Genomic DNA, 20,228 nt, shown 5'->3' with positions numbered 1-20,228 from the left:
TCACCTTTCTCCACTGCAATGCACAAAGCCTGCTCCGCTCTATACACAGAGATCTACACTGTGCATGAGGAATAAGGCTGCCCATAGACATTAGTTTGGGGGGGGGTTATTTTTGAGGGAACTGTCTATTTTAGAAGGATTCTCTGAGAATCTATTGCTTATGGCAGCAGAAAAACAGTATTGGCTATACTCTATGGTTTAGGCCTCATGCACACGACCGTTGGTATTTTGCGATCCAAAAAACCCGGATCCGCAAAAAATATATGACGTCTGTGTGCAGTCCATATTTTGCAAAACAAAACAGCTGGCCCCTAATAGAACAGTCCTATACTTGTCCGTAATGCGGACAATAATAGGACATGTTCTTTTTTTTGCGGAACGGACAAAGGGAAACGGAATGCACATGAGTAACTTCCGTTTTTTTGAGGACCCATTGAAATGAATGGTTACACATACAGTCCGCAGAAAAAAAACAACGGAACGGACACGGAAACAAAATACGTTCGTGTGCATAAGCCCTTAAAGTAAACCAGTGATCAGTTCTGACTCCCCCAAAAACTGTTCACCCCTATATAAGACCTAGAGAGCCCTTTCAGGACATATCTATGTATTCACAGTAGAGAAAAGAAGCAGCACCCATATTCACAAGTAACATTTCAGCTCACTCATAATTTTACCAACTTCTGAATCCTATGTAAATTTATTTCAATGTGTCACAGGCCATTATTTGAGGAGAAAAAAGTATCCTGTAATCGTGGCAGGATCTGGGCTGGACGGACATCTCTGATGCCTCCAGAGTCATCCACTGTCCTCCTGCAAAGGCAGCAATTTCTATTCATGCTCTACTTTTTCACAGCTAAGGCTCGGTTCACATCTGTGTTAAGATGACTTATTATAGGGTCCGACAGGCTCTATGGTCTAGCAATTTACCATGCAGCATACTACGCTTCTTTCTCTGGCAAAATGGATGGATGAGGCCCCTAACAAGACCTCTAATGCAGATGTGAAATTTTCACTCAGTTAAATCCAGTCAGGAAGATAATCAGCAAGGAAAGCTGCAAGAAAAAACAATAGCATTTTACAAGGAGCAGAAGCAGTTCTTGGAGAATTTCTGCCAATAGCTTGGCACACGGATAAATAGCATCAGCCATACCATACTACTCCCACCTAACCCTCCTCTGCTCCTGGTCCTTCTTACTCCTAGATGGCCAAGACGATAGAACATTACATGGTCTGCAGCTGTTTAAATTGGATGGCGACATATTCATCTAGTCAATAAGTCTCTTTAAACACTGTGTGACAATAGGGTCATGGTTACCCAATGACATGCATCATATACAAAACTTTTGGGTCTCACTACTTTCGTGCTCCAGATGCATCTGCAATCTCTGAACCACTGGTCCCTGTGCCTGCCACCTAAAGTTATACCACTGGTTCCTGTGCCTGCCATCTAAAGTTATACCACTGGTTCCTGTGCCTGCCACCTAAAGTTATACCACTGGTTCCTGTGCCTGCCACCTAAAGTTATACCACTGGTTCCTGTGCCTGCCACCTAAAGTTATACCACTGGTTCCTGTGCCTGCCACCTAAAGTTATACCACTGGTTCCTGTGCCTGCCACCTATAGTTATACCACTGGTCCCTGTGCCTGCCACCTATAATTATACCACTGGTTCCTGTGTCTGCCACCTATATTTATACTACTGGTCCATGTGTCTGCAGCACTGGCTTGGAGGTAATACTGTGGGTCATTGGTTAATTTGAAGTTTAAGGCTGTCACGTTTTCATTTTTTTTAAAAACAACAATTTTAGCATATATTACTGCTGCAGCAGCATTATGCATAAAGCAATCTTTAGTTTCTTCATATACCACTGTTATCCTTGAGTTTTTCCCTTCGTTACGGCTGTTTAAACATTTACAATATGAGGACCTTCTCAAGGTGGCTCCTCTGCCAGTTCTCTGAGGCCAAAACTGCTTTCCCTCACTTTCCATATACACTTGCTGTAGCCAGCAGCTCCATGCCAGCCAATCAGATTGAATTACTGAGAGACACGCCTCCTCACTCTGAAGCCTAATGCAGGTATGCAGTGTGAAGGACCGCCCCTCCGTTTTCCTGTCTTCTTAGCCAGAGACAGACAAGCCATAGCAACTGTCTTTTAAGGGAGCAGTGGAAAGGGACAGAGGACATTAATGATAGCCAGGTGAGGACTGACAACTCATGGGGACCCCAGGCAATAGGAGATTATGGGGCCCCTGTGTCCCTGCCCACCCTCAAGCCACACCCACAGACAGGCCCCACCGACATATCGCGCCGCCCACATCACCTACACTAGGTACAGAATTTCTCTTCACTATGTTCAAAATAAATGTTTACTAATGAAAAAAAAAATTCAAATCACGCCCTCCACCACAACACAAGCGTATCTCAGACTCGCATGTATCGCATAGCTCCACAGCAATACAACTCACAGTAATGTGCGATGTGCAAGTACATCACAGATCACCTCAATACAATGCACAGGAATGTGCAGTGTGTGAGTATATCATAGCCTTCCAATGCTTGGGTTAGCTATTGCGCATGCGTAGCTTCATAGAGATACTTTGAATCAATGCATTTCTATGAGGAGTGTTTAGCGTGAATGCCAGTGTTGCAGGTTGTGCAACACTGGACTAGGAAGCACCTCTAGTGGCCGTCTGATGAGGGGCCACTAGAGGTGTTCCTTGGCAGTAATGTAAACACTGCCTTTTTTTCTAAAAAAGGCAGTGTTTAAATTAAAAAGCTTGCAGAGACATGCTATAGACACCAGAACTACTACGTTTAGCTGTTGTGGTTCTGGTGACTATAGTGTCCCTTAATATAGAGGGGGAAAAAGAATCAGCACAAAAGTATCAAATAAAATGGCTGTATCATTATTCTAAAAATTAAAAAAGCACAACTTCTGACACAAATATATATATATATTTTTATTTTTTTTACAATGTGCAGATAGTACTGTACCCCTCCCTCTGGTACTAATCAGCGCTTCCACACACGGTGAGTCCTTTACTATGCAAGCCATGCCGCTCGCATAGTGAAGGATAGGATTGGGACACACACGGAGCCGGCCGAGTGGAGCCAGTGGGGCCCCCTAGTGGTCGCTGGCCCTCGGTCCATGTACGAATGACCGAATGGTCAGCCCGCCCCTGATGAAAGCTGTTATTATAAGGTAATTACAGATCTTTTGGCAATCATTGACAGACTAACTTAGGTATACATGCCTAGCTCTAATAAACTAGCAAATCAAAAGAAATATGACAGTTACCCTTTAAGAAACACAACACCTGTATATGTGATGACAGGTTCCCTTTATAACCTGACAGCCATCAGATTTTATAATCCAATGGTTTGAAGCTTAAAGGTGTTTTCAGGGAGTGAATTACTGATAACCCATCCTCAGGATAGGTCAGCAATAGCTGGTCGATGGTCCGACTCCCGACACCCCCGGCCATCAGCTGTTTGATTAACTCATGGGGCTTCAGCCTTTTCCTAGTGCAGTGAGTCACATAAGAGGCAGAGACGATGGGAGCAGTTGTACTCACAGTGGCAGTCTTTGCTATGTTTCTCCCTGGGCTGTGCAAAGATAGGAAGGGCGGACCTTTTTTTTCCCTTTGGGGAACACATACATCAGGCAGGAGCCCCAAAACCAGAGTAAGGCAGGGTGCCCTTGGTATAAATGATTTTTGACGTGCAAGGTAGGGTCCCTGAATTATGTGGCAGCAATGCAGGTGTTGGTTCACACAATGATAAGTCCAGGTTTTATGTAACAAGTCCACTGTACTTTGCTGAGAAAGTCCAAAAGATGGTTTACACAGGCTCTGTACACATTAAGCACAGTTTTTACAGTTAGCATATGCAATTTCGAAAGGCTGTATATGGGAGGCTGGTCTCTCTCTCTCTTCTGAATCAGGCTGTACAATCTCTCCTTTCCCTAGCTCAAGAGGTGTAATTTTCTTTATATCAAGATATACAGTATATTTACTCCCCAGTATCGTCAGTAGAATACAGTGTCTGAACAGAGGGCCCTGCTCTCGTTTTAACATGATGGGGAGCTTAAAGCTTATAGCTCCCACCAGTATGCAGAGAAGTCTGTAGTCACAATGTAGGTGTGTTACCTTCCTCCCTGTATGGCCTCTGAACATTCTGCTGCATTAAACTCTTTCCTTCAAGGGTTGGCACATATGCCATATGCTTTTGTCAGGCTACTTTCACAATTGCGGCAGTGGGATCCAGATCCGACGATCCGTCTCACAAATGCATTGCAAGAGCGGATCCGTCTCTCCGCTTGTCATGCGGACAGACGGATCCGTCTTGTATCTTTTAACACATTTTTACCGGTCTGCACATGCGCAGGCCGGAAGGACGGATCCAGCATTCCGGTATTTTGAATGCTGAATCCGGCACTAATACATTCCTATGGGGGAAAATGCTGGATCTGGCATTCAGGCAAGTCTTCAGTTTTTTTCGCCAGAGATAAAACCGTAGCATGCTACAGTTTTATCTTTTGCCTGATCAGTCAAAACGACTGAACTGAAGACATCCTGATGCATCCTGAACGGATTACTCTCTATTTAGAATGCATGGGGATATGCCTGATCAGTTCTTTTACGGTATAGAGCCCCTGTGACGGAACTCTATGCCGGAAAAGAAAAACGCAAGTGTGAAAGTACCCTTAACCAAAGGGGAAGAAAGCTTCCCTATTAAGCTCTGGTCTTTGCTGCACACACATCTGCAGCTCACATTACACTGAACTTCCTTCTAGAGAGGAAGGGGTGGTGCCAGCCCTGCCTAGCAACAGTAGCAAGAAACCTCCTGCTCCCTCCATATATGGCCGGTGGGACACACAGTGCTCAGAATAAAGTGATATCAACACTTGTATGGACATGCTGGATGCAATCAAATATACCTCTGACTACAGTCCTCAAAAGCAGCATTCAGGCACTAATTTTACAGAGAACATACATTACCTCTGAGAATTAGCTGAGCAATTTGCATCGGCAGACGCGGTCAATTTGGCTAGATCTTGTGTCTACTGCTCCACAGAAGGAATACAGATTGCCTTAAACAGCAGTCTGTATTCTGCTGATGGTTCAGCTGGGCAAGTGCAGCAAATCTGAATTCCCAGCAGTCCCTACCAGGGGCATATTGGGAACTTAATGTGGCCCTGGGAAAGAAAAAACTAAAATTGGCCCCATGTTGTTAGGAGGGACTAAACTGATAGAAGACAAGGCAACACAAGTAGGCGGGGACAACAGAATTAGACAGGGCCTGCATACCATACTGCAGCACAAAATACCGCCGCCCTCTCCACAGTATTTAAAATGTATCACCGTCCTGAGGATGGTAATACGGTTTAGTTCAGAAGGGCAACTGCGGCCGCTGAGCTTAAGATCATTATGTACCTGGCCTGCGGCTATCAGGCGGCCTTTGGTGGCCCCTGGGCATCGGCCCACCAGGAAATTTCCCTGTAGAGTCTATAGCCAATCCGCCCCTCGTTCCTACTAGTGAACATCACCTGCTGTGACAACAGGCATTCTGATATTTTGATTATTTTGGGAAACTAAAGCAATGCAGCACGGTGGCTCAGTGGTTAGCACTGGTGCCTAGCAGCACTGGGGTCCTGGGTTCGAATCCAACCAAGGGCAACATCTGCATGGAGTTTATATGTTCTCCCCGTGTTTGCGTGGGTTTCCTCCAGGTTCTCCGGTTTCCTCCCACACTCTAAAGACATACTGATGGGGACCTTAGATTGTGAGCCCCATTGGGGACAGTTGGATGCTAATGTCTGTAAAGCGCTGCGGAATATAGTAGCGCATAAAATAAATATCCTAATAACAATAAATGTGGGATAAAGCTATATATTAACTAGCAAAACACGTGTGTCAGTAAAATAAGTCGGTGGAGGAGACGTTACATTATCTTGACAGATAGCGCTAGAGATTTTGCAGTTCAGTAGGGAGAGCCTGTGGCTGCAGGGTTTGGCTCTCCTCCATGAGCTAACATATTGAACAGCTCAAGCTTCCATGTTATGGAAGTCACTTTTAGTAGAAAACAAACAAAAAAAAAACCACATCTCAGATAATGGTGCAAAATGGAAAAAAAATGCCAACAGGTCCAAGCTGAATCAGTTAACGGTGCACTTACCTCTCTGTTTTTTGCTCCCTGCTGTTTCCTCCCTGAGCTTGCAAAGCCAACATTCTGCAGAGACAAGAAAAGACAGTTGTGACGTTACTGTGAGCATCTGCCATCAGCTTCACAATGCTACGGAAGGAGGCAAACACTGATCTGAGGAGCCTTTCAACTTTCGTCTAAGAGTTAAGAGCGAAGTTCTGTCTGGTCTTCAGATACTAGGAAGGGGGAAAGGAAAACGTAAGATATGCAGCAAACGCCTAAAACACGTCTCCTAAACCAAGCCCTTGTTTTATAATGCAAGATTAGCGTTCACAGCAGAGCGGACGTCTTGGCAGGGTGCAAGAAACCTCAGCGATAACCTGCTTTTAACCATTTGTGCAAAGAACAATAAGCTCTAGATGTATAAAGGATCTGTCATGTTCATTGCAATAAATTCCTCAAAGAAATATCAATTCTGGATTATAATTTTTTTTTTATGAATTCTTCATTCAGTTGTTCCTCTGCCTCCTGTAAAGAATAAACTAGCAATAAGGCGTTACCATTCCTCTTATCAGCAGAGTGTGTCCCTAGAGGTTGCGACACCGTCAGTGCAATCAGAGCTGATCTGTCAGACTGTGAAGGGACACTATTGACAAGGGGAATGGTGACGCCCAGTTGTCGGTCTATTGACACAGTTACAGGAAGGACAATAAAGGAACCGCACAAAGCAGAGTTCTAAGAAATGATGCTCTAGAACAGGGATCATCAACCTTCGGCACTCCAGCTGCTGTGAAACTACGACTCCCAGCATGCAAACTTTCTTGGCTGTTCTTGTAACTCCCATGGAAGTGAAAGAAGGATTCTGGGAGTTGTAGTTTCCGAACAGCTGGAGGGCCGGAGGTTGCTGATCCCTGCTCTAGAACGACCAATGTATGAGGAATCCAAGTATGAATTCAAAAAGACAGCGCCATTGAGACACTTATATTTATATTTGTTTGTTACGGCTATGTTCACATTTTGACCCCGATTTCGGTGTGGATTCTGTGCCAAATCCAATGGCAATCTGTCTTCAGAGCGAATGAATGCGTTTCCACCACTTCAGTAACATGTATTGGAAATGTTCTGCATGAATTTAATCCATGGCAAATATTACATATTTCCCTTATGTGATGCGGATTCCACACCGGAAAACTCTAGACTCGATGACAACGGGGCAAATCCTGATGCAGATCGGTGGCAGTAGAAAGTGCACATCTGCGGCAGAAATCCAAAAGGACAGCCTTGAATGTTTGCTACAGAAATACAGATAAGATCATTATCCCTCGTGTTAACATAGCCTGGCTGCCGTGGAAAATTACCCGTTTGATGGAAGTTTACTGGTTTGGCCAGATGACACAGTATAGGAAGAGGGTTCGGAAAAAGATCGGTGTGAAGCACGCCCTTTTGGCAAAAATTTTCCCTCAGTTAAATTCAATTAAGAAGAAAACGGGAAGTAAAAAAAACTATAGCAGAGGTAGCATTGACCTTTGGAACTTAGATGACCCCTCCCATACCGACCATAGAGTATTGCAGTTTAGGTAGGTTTTTAAGAAGTACTCTGAAGTAGGTATGTTTTCTGTTGTGAACCAGGTGTTAAAGGAGTTGTCCGGGTTAAGAGCTGAACCCAGACCATACCCTTATTTTCACCCAGGCAGCCCCCCTGAGGCTAGCATCGGAGCATCTCATGCTCCGATGCGCTCCCTTGCCCTGCGCTACATCGCGCAGGGCATGGGCTCTTTTGTTAATCATAACACACTGCAGGGTGGAAGCTTCTGCCCGGCAGTGTGTTCGGTGACGACACCGGCTCTGATGGGCGGGCTTTAGCACTGCCCTAGCCGTTTTAATGGGTAGGGCAGCGCTAAAGCCCGCCCATCAGTGCCGGTGACGTCACCAGGCTTCCTGGCAGCCCCATAGAGAGCCCCGGTATGTCACCGGAACTCCTAAAAATGCCTTTGCCCTGCGCGATTTAGCGCAGGGCAAAGGAGAGCATCGGAGCATGAACTGCTCCGATGCTCAAGTCAGGGGGGGCTGCCTGGGTGAAAATGGAGGGATGTCCGGGTTAAGCTCTGAACCCGGACAACCCCTTTAATGGACCGTATTTGGCCAGCTATGTAATATATAAAATAATCCGGTAGGGTCATACCTCCATCTAACTTTGGGCGTTTCAGTGTATCGAGGCTAAGTTTGGCTCTGGATCTGCCCCAAATAAAGACCCTATTCATGGAGTCTAACTCTTTGAACATTGCTTTGGGTATGGGTGTTTCTGAGTGCTCAACGGCATAAAGAACCTTTGGGAGTATGATCATTTTGACTAAATGCGTCCTGCCACCGAGATGGGTAGCGATTTCCAGTTTTTAAATTTGTTCCGAATGTGCTCGATTAATGGACAAATATTAAAGGGAACCTGTCACCTCAAAATCGCATATAAAACCGCCAGCATTACCTTATAGTAGCCCCCAGTCTGTTATTAATGATGTGTTTGATCCGGTAATCTGATGCTCCATACATGACAAAAACGATGTTTTAATCGCTATCAGCGCTATCTCGCCGGTCAGTCTGAAGTCAAAGGGGCAGCGGCCTCCTTGCTTCAAGTCAAGATAAGCACGCCCTCTAACTGTGTGATTTACATCCTGCAGTGCGGCCTGGGATCGCGTTAGTCTCACGCATGCGTAAGACTAAGTATGTAAAGGTGCCGATTATGGTTTCTTGAGTATTAAATTCTTGTCCCATGTGATTCTTAACTGCGAGGATCACCGTAGATGGCGAATCGTGTCGAATCAGCTGAGCCAGTATCTTAGCCGATTGATTTCCCTGTTCAAAAGCAGTCTGTTTAATAAAGAATAATTTCCTAGCAGCTTTGTCCTTGAGTATCGCTAGGTGTGGTCTTCCCGCCTGCAGCCATGCACTTCTGTACCTTCTTTCCTTTTTATTGCCGGTTCGGGGACCCTGCACTCCGGAGGTCTGCCTGCTAGGAATACTGAATGAAGAGAATTGGGATCACTATATGACCATATTCCTGAGGGAATCCCTGTTTATGGCAGTCCAATATCCACCAACAGTTTGGCACAAGGATAAAAACCATGAGCCAAGCAGACAACTGCTATTAGATGAAACAGCCATACCGTACTACTGTCATCTAAGGCTACGTTCACATCTGCGTTTTTGCTGGATCTGGCAACGCTTCCATCATGTTAATACAACCGGCTGCATCCGTTATGAATGGATCCGGTTGTATTATCTTTAAAATAGCAACGATAGATCAGTCTCTAAAACCATTGTAAGTCAATGGGGGACGGATCCGTTTTCTTTTTTTCCGAGAAAACGGATCTGTCATCATTGACTTAGAGGACCTTTCGTGGTTTTACATTAATTGAGATAAATACCTTTCCTTGTGGGGTATGCTGCCACCCTGCCAGATTTTTTTAAATACCACTCGTACGCCCCACTGTGCCCCCCTGTATTTTTCGTGCTCAGTATGCTAATACTGAGCATCGGTACCACTGGGACCCGCACCTATATCATGAACGGAGCCCCGTAAGGGAAGGAGGGCGCACTGCGCATGCACAGCCACCCTACATTCGTTTTCTATGGGGCCGGCGAAAATAGCAGAGCACCTATTCACTTCTATGGGGAGCCGGCATGGTGGTGACCAGACTGGAGTCCTCCAGCCACCACCTTGCGGGGGACCTGTACCTATAAGACAATGGGGGCATATCCTAGCAATATGCCCCAATTGTCCATGATGAGACGATCCCTTTAAGGCCCTCTTACTAATCGCCTATCATTTATGCAGAGCCGCTTATTGCATTTCAGTATAAATACTATTCCAGAGGAAATTATCTTTAAACATATTCAACTGCAGACTAATTCATTACATTTATTCCAAACAAATATTCAATTAAGGTATCATCAAGGGAGCGCTATTACAGTAGTTTCTATTAGCGATCCAACTTGTGTGCAACAGAGAGGACATGCCACCAAGACTGGATTCTATTAGTAATTATAATGAAATCCTGCATCACAGCCATCGTAACGAATGCTCTGTACAAGATGGAGGCAGGTCAATGTTATAGTACATCTGCGGGCATGTGCACATAACGTTGGGTCCTGTAATCATATGTGAAGTGTAACACCCCCGAGTGGTGTTGCCACTCCTACACCCTGCTACTGTCCTTAATGGTCTAACATAATGTCATCTTATGTATTTATTCCAGGTCCTCCACGCTGTGCATTTCTAATGTCTGCAACTTTTTATAACATGTAATATACCTGGTTCACCAGCAGGTAGCAGCAAACACGGCAGAGCTAAAGTTAGATAGAATGGAACTCGCCATTCCATTCTAACCCCCCTCTGGAGAGAAGTGGGCTAGTCCGACTTCCTGCAGGAAGGGTGGGGACCAGTTCCAGTTAGTTCTAGCTTACCCCTGCTAGGGGAAGGGTGTGCTGGACGTTCCCACGCCAGCCAGAGCACCTTAAGCTCTGCTGGCCATGGAGGCCAATGCTTAAAGCCTCAGGAGCCAGGAGGAAAATTCCCTGGCATAACCTACAGTCAGACTACAAAGTGAAGTGCAGCGTACAGAAGAAGCTGAGTTATACAGCCAGCCTGTCAGTACAGCAGAGTCAGAGAGAAACAGAGTGGAGTTTACCTGCCAGTTCATGCTAAAGCCTGCTGGAACCAAGACAAAGCCTGAAACTGTTTTGGAGAAACGTTTATTCAAGTAAAGCTGCCATTGAACTTAATCTCAAGGTGTGGACTCAAGTTCTTTCCAATCGGAGCACCGTGACACACATAAAGAGACATTTTAGGCCGCACTATACCACTCGGCATTCCTACACCTGGGACGCGTTATAGGAGGGCCCTGGGGGGAGGCCGCCAGTTGCAGAAGTACCCCAGAGGAACTGCTGCTAAAAGTTAATGCAATTTTATTTAATTAAATATTGTGATTTATTGTGCCTTATGTACTTAATAGCAATGTATAGGGTCTGCCACCTGGTTAGTGGGGAAGTCTAGTCTGAGCAGAGCAAGGGAGGAGACGTGTGTGTGTGTGTGTGTGTGTGTGTGTGTGTGTGTGTGTGTGTGTGTGTGTGAAAGCTCCTGCAACCCAGGTCCAAACTCTGAAAACCTTCTTCTCTGGGACTTCCTTACCAAAGTCCCCCTGAGAAAATGAGATCAGAAAGTCCAAAACCTAAGAGGCTGTATAAGCTTCAGCACCTACCACACTTTCAGCCTTTTACTGTCATATGTACTACTACTCCCATCTTAAAGCCAATAAACAAAGACTTTATTTGTTGCAACCTGTGGCCTGGTTATTCACTTCATCATAAATCAGCCAGCCCTCTGAATCTGTACTCCTGCCTTGCACCCTGCCAAACGGACCACCATCAAGGGCACCCCAACTAACACTAGGCAGTGGTATGCCACGAGGGGAGAAAATGTGTCTCCCCCCACTACCACCACCCTCAGGGCCACAACCACCACTCCTCTCTTTCAGGTTACTGCATTTGCAACAAGAGGGATGCAAACATTTGTATAGTCCAGTATATACTGTACTTATTTTGACAGATCCTTTTAAAATACATGTTTAACCGATCCAGTCTTTTCTTCACCAGGATGATTGTTAGGTCCATTGACTTACATTGGGAATGTCCAGTGTTTTATAGTTTATTGTTGAACACTTTTGGCAAACCTTGACCCCACTGAAACCAAAAGGAACTATAAACGTATATACTTCTCTTGTAGATAAATGTATACAACAAAGTATAGACTAAATAAGGTGTGAAAAGAATGTAAGTTCTTGAGTTCTATAGCCATTACAACTCCCATTGGGTACGTCATCCAGCATCATTCCTGAACGCAAAATTGTCTAGTAACCCAGGATGATAGGTATCTGCAGTTTCGGGCTGGGGTTCCTAAGGCAAAATTAATTCTGGGGGCCCACTGTACAGCTAAATACAAACATTATCTGACTCCCATTCGCAAATCCTTCAGGCTAGTTCCCACATGCAGCACAGCAATCTTGCAGGCTGGTCCAGCAGAGGACAGCCTGCCAGAGTTTTCTGAAAGTGCTGTTGCCCGCTGGACCTTATTGACTATAATGGGAACTGATGGGGATCCGGCCGTTCCCAGACATAAATGCCAGGATTCAGCTGGTCAAAAATTGCTGCAAGCAACATTATTTCTCTAGCCAAATCCCAGCATTTATGCCAGGAAGTGTCAATGGGGTCCAGCGGGCACATGGCACTATCCAGCTATGCGGGATCCAGAGAACTGCAGCAGGTTGTTCTCTGCCAGAACAGCCTGCCGACTGCTGTGCTGTATGTGTGAAAGTAGCCTAAAACTGCAGTTACCGCTATCCAGCCTGAGCTTCAGACTGTTCTGTCCCGGAGAAGCTGTCAGCACCCTGCTGACTAGCTCTTTCCATGGATCACGGCTCTCTTACCCATGTAACACATGCTCACACAGCAGCAAGAAGATAGATGAAAGGGGGGCCTGCAGTGACATCTAGAAGGTGGGTTCCTGGGGTAAGAAGATACTGGCTGACCTGCCTCTGTGTCTAGAAGTCATCTCAGCCATCCAATGTGTCTATAATGATAAACTGGGTATTTGATAAATATGCTATACAGTTTTTCATATTGATGCACCGGCTGGTTGAGATGCTGTATGCTGCCTAGCTATATGTAGTGTCAGTGTACTATGCCATGTGCGTGGGAGACTAGGTGCCCACCAGGGAATTCACCCACTTCACTGTGGGCCAGTCTGAGCCCTGAGCCTGGGTACCTTAGAAGCTATTGACTGAACACTTGTTTTGCGGACAGCTGTCTCTCCCAACCCCTCCATACATAGGCACTCTTGGCTGTGTCCTGAATGAACAGAACAAACAGATTGAGCAGATGAAATCCAACTGTCCAATCCTCATCTCCCTCACAATCTGCCATCGGGGGGCTTTCTTATGCATTAAACGTCTGCGGGTTTGACGACATCTATATATATTTATCTGATATACATATTGGATCTGGTCATGTCCCAATTTACAGCTCCTGCATGGAGCCACATCAGGAACATGCTTATTGAGCTTGACCGAAGAGGTTGAAAGGGTCTTTAGCTTAATATAAAGATTTGCCATGTAGGAGTTTGGGGAGGCTGGATGATGACCCTTATAAGAAGTTTTATGGCTGCTACATGGGCTGTAACAGTTTTTCCAGAAACGGACAGCGAGTGGAATATTATTATTATATATATATTTTTTCTTTTCATTTTACAGCTTAACAGGCGTGTCCAGGTTTCAGTCCAAAAACAAGGGATTCACGATATACAGATACCTTCCACATATTTTTCACTCCTATCGATAGAGAGGGAGTTTGGATGAAAATAGGACAAGTTCAATAATTTGTGTGTTCATGACTCCACAGAAACAAATGGGTCAATGTGCTTTCCACAAAAAAGTGTGGATGGCACACAGATAAAAAATACTGCCGTGCACAAGACCATACAGAAGAGGACAATAAAAGTTATTTAAGTGGGGGTTTTTGGGTTGAAAGGGATGCAAATGAGCGCCTAGCAAACTCTCCCTCTGATGCCACCAGATGTAAGGCAGCTATATTATAAGTCAATTTTCAAACCTTTAAATAGACCTTGAGACATGACAGATATTAAATAAGTCAGTAACTCATCTGCAGACAGCTGTTTCGGGGTAATTGCCCCTCATCAGTGCAGAGCAGAGAGTACTGGCCTAACTGGGTGAGAGGCCTAAGTCAGGATTTGGGGGGTACTATCTCTCCTTGATGAAAGAGTGCCTTAATTGGTGCAAGGAGACTTATAGGCCATACATGCTCCTCTGGAATTCTGGGAAGTCTCCTCACGCCAATTAAGGGGCTCTCTCCCCAAGGAGAGATAGTAGCCCTTAAATCCTGACTTAGGCCTCTCACCCAGTTAAGACAGTACTCTCTGCTCTGCACTGATGAGGAGCAATCACCCCAAAACAGTTGTCTGCAGATGAGGTGCTGACTTATTTAATATATGAGTCATGTCTTAAGGCCTATTTAAAGGGTCGAACATTGAGGTGTAGGATAGCTGCATCCCTTTCTTCCCAGAATTCCTGTGAAGCATGTATGGCCTATAAGTCTCCTCATGCCAATTAAGGCGCTCTTCTCCACCCAAGGGGAGATATTACCCCCCAAATACTTTTTTCAGTTGGAAATACTACTTGAGAACACTACAAGGACAAAAACCATTGACTACTATGCTTGATGGAGGACTAGAGGACTGTGGTAAGACATGAAGGCGGGTTTACACATCCCAATGTAACAGCCAATTGTCAGGAAGGAAGTGTCCCTTCCAGACAGTTGGCTACTCGTTCAGTGAAGGAGACCGCTGCATTTACATTCAACAATCAACTCCAGTACGAGGACAAGGGATCGCTATTGTGATCGCTCATGCCTATACAGCCGCATTGTTTCTGAGCAGCAGATCACTGTTTAGACCCAGAAACAATAATTAGTGTGCCTGAACGAACGACGGGATCACCCGATGAATGCGCATTTCGCTTATTCGGCGGCACATTCAGATGGGCAGATTGTCACATTCATTCCTGATAATCTGCCCGAATATCAGGTAGTGTAAATCCACCTTAGGCAGCCTACACCTACTAGCAGATCATTACCAATAAGGTATATAAAAAGTCAGTATAAAAGAGAGCATAAAAATGTATAATTACAGATGTGAGTGCGCAAGGAATTACTCATTAAACCCAAAAGGATAATATCCTAGTGTAGAAACATTCAAGGTCATACAATCCCAGTTTATCAGAAATAGGAGGGGGAAGGAGGAAGAGAGGGGTACATGGAGGATCTTCAGATGACAAGTCTGGGACACATTGGAAAACCTATGATGGGATCAGAGGGGATCGGCACTGGAACGGCAGCTACTATTCAACCTAAGACTACTTTCACACTAGCGTTTTTGCTGGATCCGGCAAGGCTCAGCAAAAACACTTCCATTACTGATAATACAACCATCTGCATCCGTTATGAACAGATCTGGTTGTATTATCTTTAACATACCCAAGACAGATCTGTCATGAACGCCATTGAAAGTCAATGGGGGCCGGATCCGTTTTCTATTGTGTCAGAGAAAACTGATCTGTCCCTAATGACTTGCATTGTGGGTCATGTTGCGGTTTGCTCTCCAGTATGAGAACGGAACGGAATGCATTTTGGAGCATTCTGTTCTGTTCAGTTACGTTTTGTCCCCATTGACAATGAATGGGAACAAAATGAAAGCGGATCTCAATACCGGAAAATATTAACGCTAGTTTGAAAGTAGCCTTATATTTAGGGAACTGGGGACATATTCAAATTGCCAAGGCCAAATCTGTAAGCAACATGCAGCATCCAAAGAAGTTCTAATGAGTTCAAAGGTCCAGTGCAATTCACTTTTTCCACCATGTGAGAAAAGTCTTATGACATATGTCAAACATGTACAGTCAATAGCTATAAATTCTACTTAGGCGGGGATAGCAAATAGTTACCAGAACTGCAGCTAAACCAAACCAGTACTCAAAAATTCCCGCAGGAGGATGGATGGTTATTTTTCTATATCCAGACCTGTTTGGAGAGAGGTCATCATTGCCCATGTCTGGTGTCAACTCAAATATTCAAGTGGATGTGAGGCCTCCGATGGGACTCATTAGGTGGGATGAATTCATAGCTGGATTGTAGCCAAGAAATATGAGGTCACTTTGCAGGAGCAGGTGCACCCGACGGAGCAAATGCTGTTTTTCATTCCAAGAAAATAAAGAATAAGCAAATTAAAGGGCCAATTTAACGATCATCACTGAACTTACATGAACAACATAAACTTGGAGACGGACTAACTGCAGTGTATGGGGCCATTTTTGCCTCTATACAGCTGAGGATGGGGATTAAAATGGGGCAGGGCTTAAAGGGGTATTTCCATCACAGACAATGTGGGCATATTGCTTAGATATGCCCCCATTGTCTGATAAGTGCGGGTCCCACCTCTTTAGGACCCGCACCTACAACGAGAGCGGAGCAGGGAGTGCTGTGGCTGGAGGACCCCGGATTTCCCGAGGTCCGTCCACCACCAAGCGCTGCTCCCATAGAAGTAAATGGGAGCGCACCGCACACGCGCAGCCCCTGCTCCCATATATTTCTATGTGGCAGAGGGAAATAGCCCAGCGCTCGGCTATTTTCGATGACCCCAAAGAAATGAATGGAGGGTGGCTGCGCATGCACAGTGCGCCCTTCGTTCATTTCCCTGCTCTGTTCTCATTGTAGGTGTGGGTCCCAGAGGTGGGACCCGCACCTATCAGACAATGGGGGCATATCCTAGCGATATGCCCCTATTGTCTGTGGTGGGAAAACCCTTTTAAAGAGGCACTCAAAGATTATTATTATTTTTTTTATTTGCCTATATAGTGCAGGTTAAGCCATTATTAAAGAATACGATAGGAGCTCTTGTGTATACCTGTTCTATTTAACTTGCTATTTGTGGGTTATCTTGATTCCTTCTTCCCCTAAGATATGGTTTTCCTATTGAATCCTACATTTTCAATCATGCCTGAAATTGCAGAGACAGAGGCGATGGAGTCTCATCACACTGCACTGCTCTGTGTAAGGGCAGCCATGACAGATTAGTGACATATCAGCTATCCCCTCATATTGCAGGGTCTCAATGTTTTCTTATGTGATGCAACTTTAGCCTGTCTGGCCTCTCATCTGTCTCTCCCCTGGTAGCTCTTACAATGCAGGAGGCAGGGAGACCAGTGCAAAGCTCCATCTCAGAGAACTACACTGGAGAGTCAGCACACACAGATAGTACAGATAGGCAGTGTGAGTCAGGAGGTGTATATAACTGCAGTTAATCGCTGTATACACTAACCTACTATATATCTCCACTCCTCATCTTAAAACAGAATACAGAGATATACACAGGAACATGGAGGGTACGAATCTGAGGGGCCTGAGAGCTGCTAGGAGGGAATTGATTGGCGATGAGGTCATCATGTAGTTCACAGGAAGTTAGCCACATGGGAGAGACTGAGTTCCTGTTTACACATGAGAAGCAGCTCTGGGCTGCTGGTCAGACTTGAGGTCACATGACCAGGTTCCCATAATGAAAAGGTTCAAAATGTATGGGAACAACTGAGCTGGGGTGTCACAAATTACACTGCTAGAATATTGGTGGTGAGTTAGCAAGATATGTAAAATAAAAATGAAAAAACCTGAAGCGCTTCTTTAATCATCTTTGAGTTCCACTGCAAACAGGATGGGGGGAGGCTCCTGCTGCAGCCAATTATCTTACAGCCAGACAGGGGAACACTGAGGAGGAGCAGGGGGCACAGGACAGAGATCATTTCTTAATATATTTTTAGTTGCAAACTGCAATATGACACAAAATAACAAGAACAGAAGTGAGGAGATTAAAAGTAGGAGTAGGGGTTTTGTCAGGGTTTTGGTTGTGACTTTTCTATGTTCAGTGTTCATTTAATATATGTCAAGACGACTTCAATATGGATAAGAGTATAGAAAGATATGAGATAACCAATACCAAATTCACTCAAACACAGTTCTGAAGGTTGACCTTTCATGGGTCCAGACACTATGAAATAAGTAGCAGGTTATGTAGGGCATAGTCCATGGATGTAAGATTGCTTACCATTTGTCTGGGCGCCGCTCAGTTTGCCCGCTGTGCCCCCGTTCACTTCTCCCGCCTGGTATGTTAATGTATAGCATCTGTACAGGGAAGAGGAGACTGCCCTGTTTCTCAATGGGCGCCTCCTTCTCCCTGGCTGTGAGCTGTCCAGTCGCGCAGAGCGTCACAGCTAGGGAGAAGGTGAGGTTTTTTTCTCCCTGGCTGTGACGCTCTCCGCTGTGATTGGACCGCGCTACAGCCAGGGAGAAGGAGGCGCCCATTGAGAAACAGGGCAGTCTCCTCCTCCCTGTACCGATGCTATTCATTAGCATACCAGGCGGGAGAAGTGAACAGGGGCACAGCGGGCGAACGGAGCGGCGCTCAGAAAATAAATAAAAATAGTAAGTGATTTTACATCCATGGACTATGCCCTACATAACCTGCAACTTATTTCATAATATATGGACCCATGAAAGGTCCTCTTTAAATTACAGGACATTACATTGGTAATGGAAGTCAGGAACCTCTTCAGCCTTGACAAAGGGGACACTTTCCATGCTTTCATCCTATGCTGCTATGGGTACATACAGGTGCTCACTGCTAAAAACAGGTACATGGTACCCATGGTCCTCCACACCAGTGATGATCCCATCTACCCTTACCACCGTAAATCTTATGACATGTGTGACAGACATGTTATATATATCAATACAAAACACTTTAAAGGGATTTTCCAGGAGTTCAGTATTGATAGCCTATCCTCAGGATAGGTCATCGATTTCTGATTGAGGGGAGTCTGACACCCAACATCCCCACCGATCAGCTGGGAGCTGCACACAGGCCATATGACTGATTAACATGACGTCACTGGCCTAAGAAGAGGCTGCAGTGCACCATGGCCTCTTCATACAGCTGATCGGCGGAGGTGCTGGGAATCAGACCCCCACCAATCTGATACTGATGACCTATGCTGAGGATAGGACATCAATATTGAACTCCCAGAAAATCCTTTTAAAGGCGGCCATACACACAAGAGAGTATCAGCCAGAAAGCATCTGATCTGTGGTCCGTTTGTACAAAGAATCTGACCAACAAACCAAGTAAACTGAACTGGCCAATCAAGGAGCCAGTGTATAGGTGGGGGGGGGGGGGGGGTACACGCTGGGTTTTCACCAAATGGCAAATGATTAGTGGAATTTGGCCAGTCGTGCCATAGACTTATGCTTTTTGCTGACCACTGGTGAAATCTTCAAACGGTATGGATCATTTTTAGGAGATAATAATCTGCCATCTCTAACAATGGTCGGCTGAAATGAAGAAAATGGGCTCTTTCACTGACTTATCTCCTGTGCATCGGTAGTCTCAGCAACAGAGAATTTAAAGACTTGGAGTCATTATCACTATGAAGAGGAAAGCACACGATTCAAAGGAAAAAGGACTAACATAATAGAAAAACGGCGACCTGGCAACAAGCAAGCCCAAAAATGCCATTAGACATTGCCAAGCACTACTCAGTCAAAATCTACTTAAGGAAAGGGGAATATATTTTGGAAAAGGCAGATTGAACACCAAAATACACTTAAAGGGGTTTTCCAAGACTTGCTTTTTACTGATGACCTATCCTCAGGATAGGTAATCACTAACTGATCAGTGGGGATCAAAGATCGAAGACCCCCGCCGATCAGCTGTTTGAGAAGGCACCGGTGCTCGCATTAGCGCCATGGCCTCCTCTCTGCTCACCAAGCACCGAGCACATTGTATATCGGCTGTGCTTGGTGTCACAGCTCAGCCTCATTCATTTTAATGGGGTTGAGCTGCGCTTAGGCCATGTGACCGTTGAACGTGACGTCACATGGCCTAGGCGGGAACCCCCACAGACCAGATACTGCCGATCCTGAGGATGGGTCATCAGCTGAAAAATCTCAGAAAACCCCTATAATAAGCTTAAGGCACCGTCAATGACAAAAAAGAGCTACTTATATGGAATCTGATGCTTTCATTGGATGTGTATACGGCTGGAATCACACATGCAGATTTTGAGCCAAAGCCAAGGGCGACGCCGATAAAAAAAGTATAAAGACTGATGCTTCTCCTTTCTATTGCATCCACTTACAGTATGTGTTTGGCTCAAAATACTGCATCAAAACCTGCAATTCCCACCTTAGGATAACTGCACATGCTGCGGTTTACGTGCAGTTTTTCCACAAGGATTTTGTGCATTAAAACTACAGCACAATTCAGGACCAGCAAAGTGAATGAGATCTGACAATTGTGTGTGCTTCCGCACCTTCTGTAGTGTGGTTTTCCCCATAGACTTTAACAGGATTGTGGAAGAAAATCCACACCATAAGGCTACATGCACACGACCGTATGTGTTTTGCGGTCTGC

General features: G+C 45.2%; 1 protein-coding gene across 3 annotated transcripts in view; it reads right to left on the bottom strand.

Moving 5' to 3' along the window:
* Nucleotides 1-20,228, bottom strand: part of ERBIN (erbb2 interacting protein) — a 233,941-nt gene that overhangs the window by 153,337 nt on the left and 60,376 nt on the right. For all 3 annotated transcript variants that reach the window (XM_040421353.1, XM_040421354.1, XM_040421355.1), the window contains exon 3: nt 6,182-6,235. The gene's annotated coding sequence lies outside the window, so the exon portion shown is untranslated. The remainder of the gene's footprint in view (nt 1-6,181; nt 6,236-20,228) is intronic.

This window comes from Bufo bufo, chromosome 2, assembly GCF_905171765.1.
Source record: "Bufo bufo chromosome 2, aBufBuf1.1, whole genome shotgun sequence".
Taxonomy (NCBI): Eukaryota; Metazoa; Chordata; class Amphibia; order Anura; family Bufonidae; genus Bufo; species Bufo bufo.
This window is presented reverse-complemented; position numbering and strand designations above follow the sequence as displayed.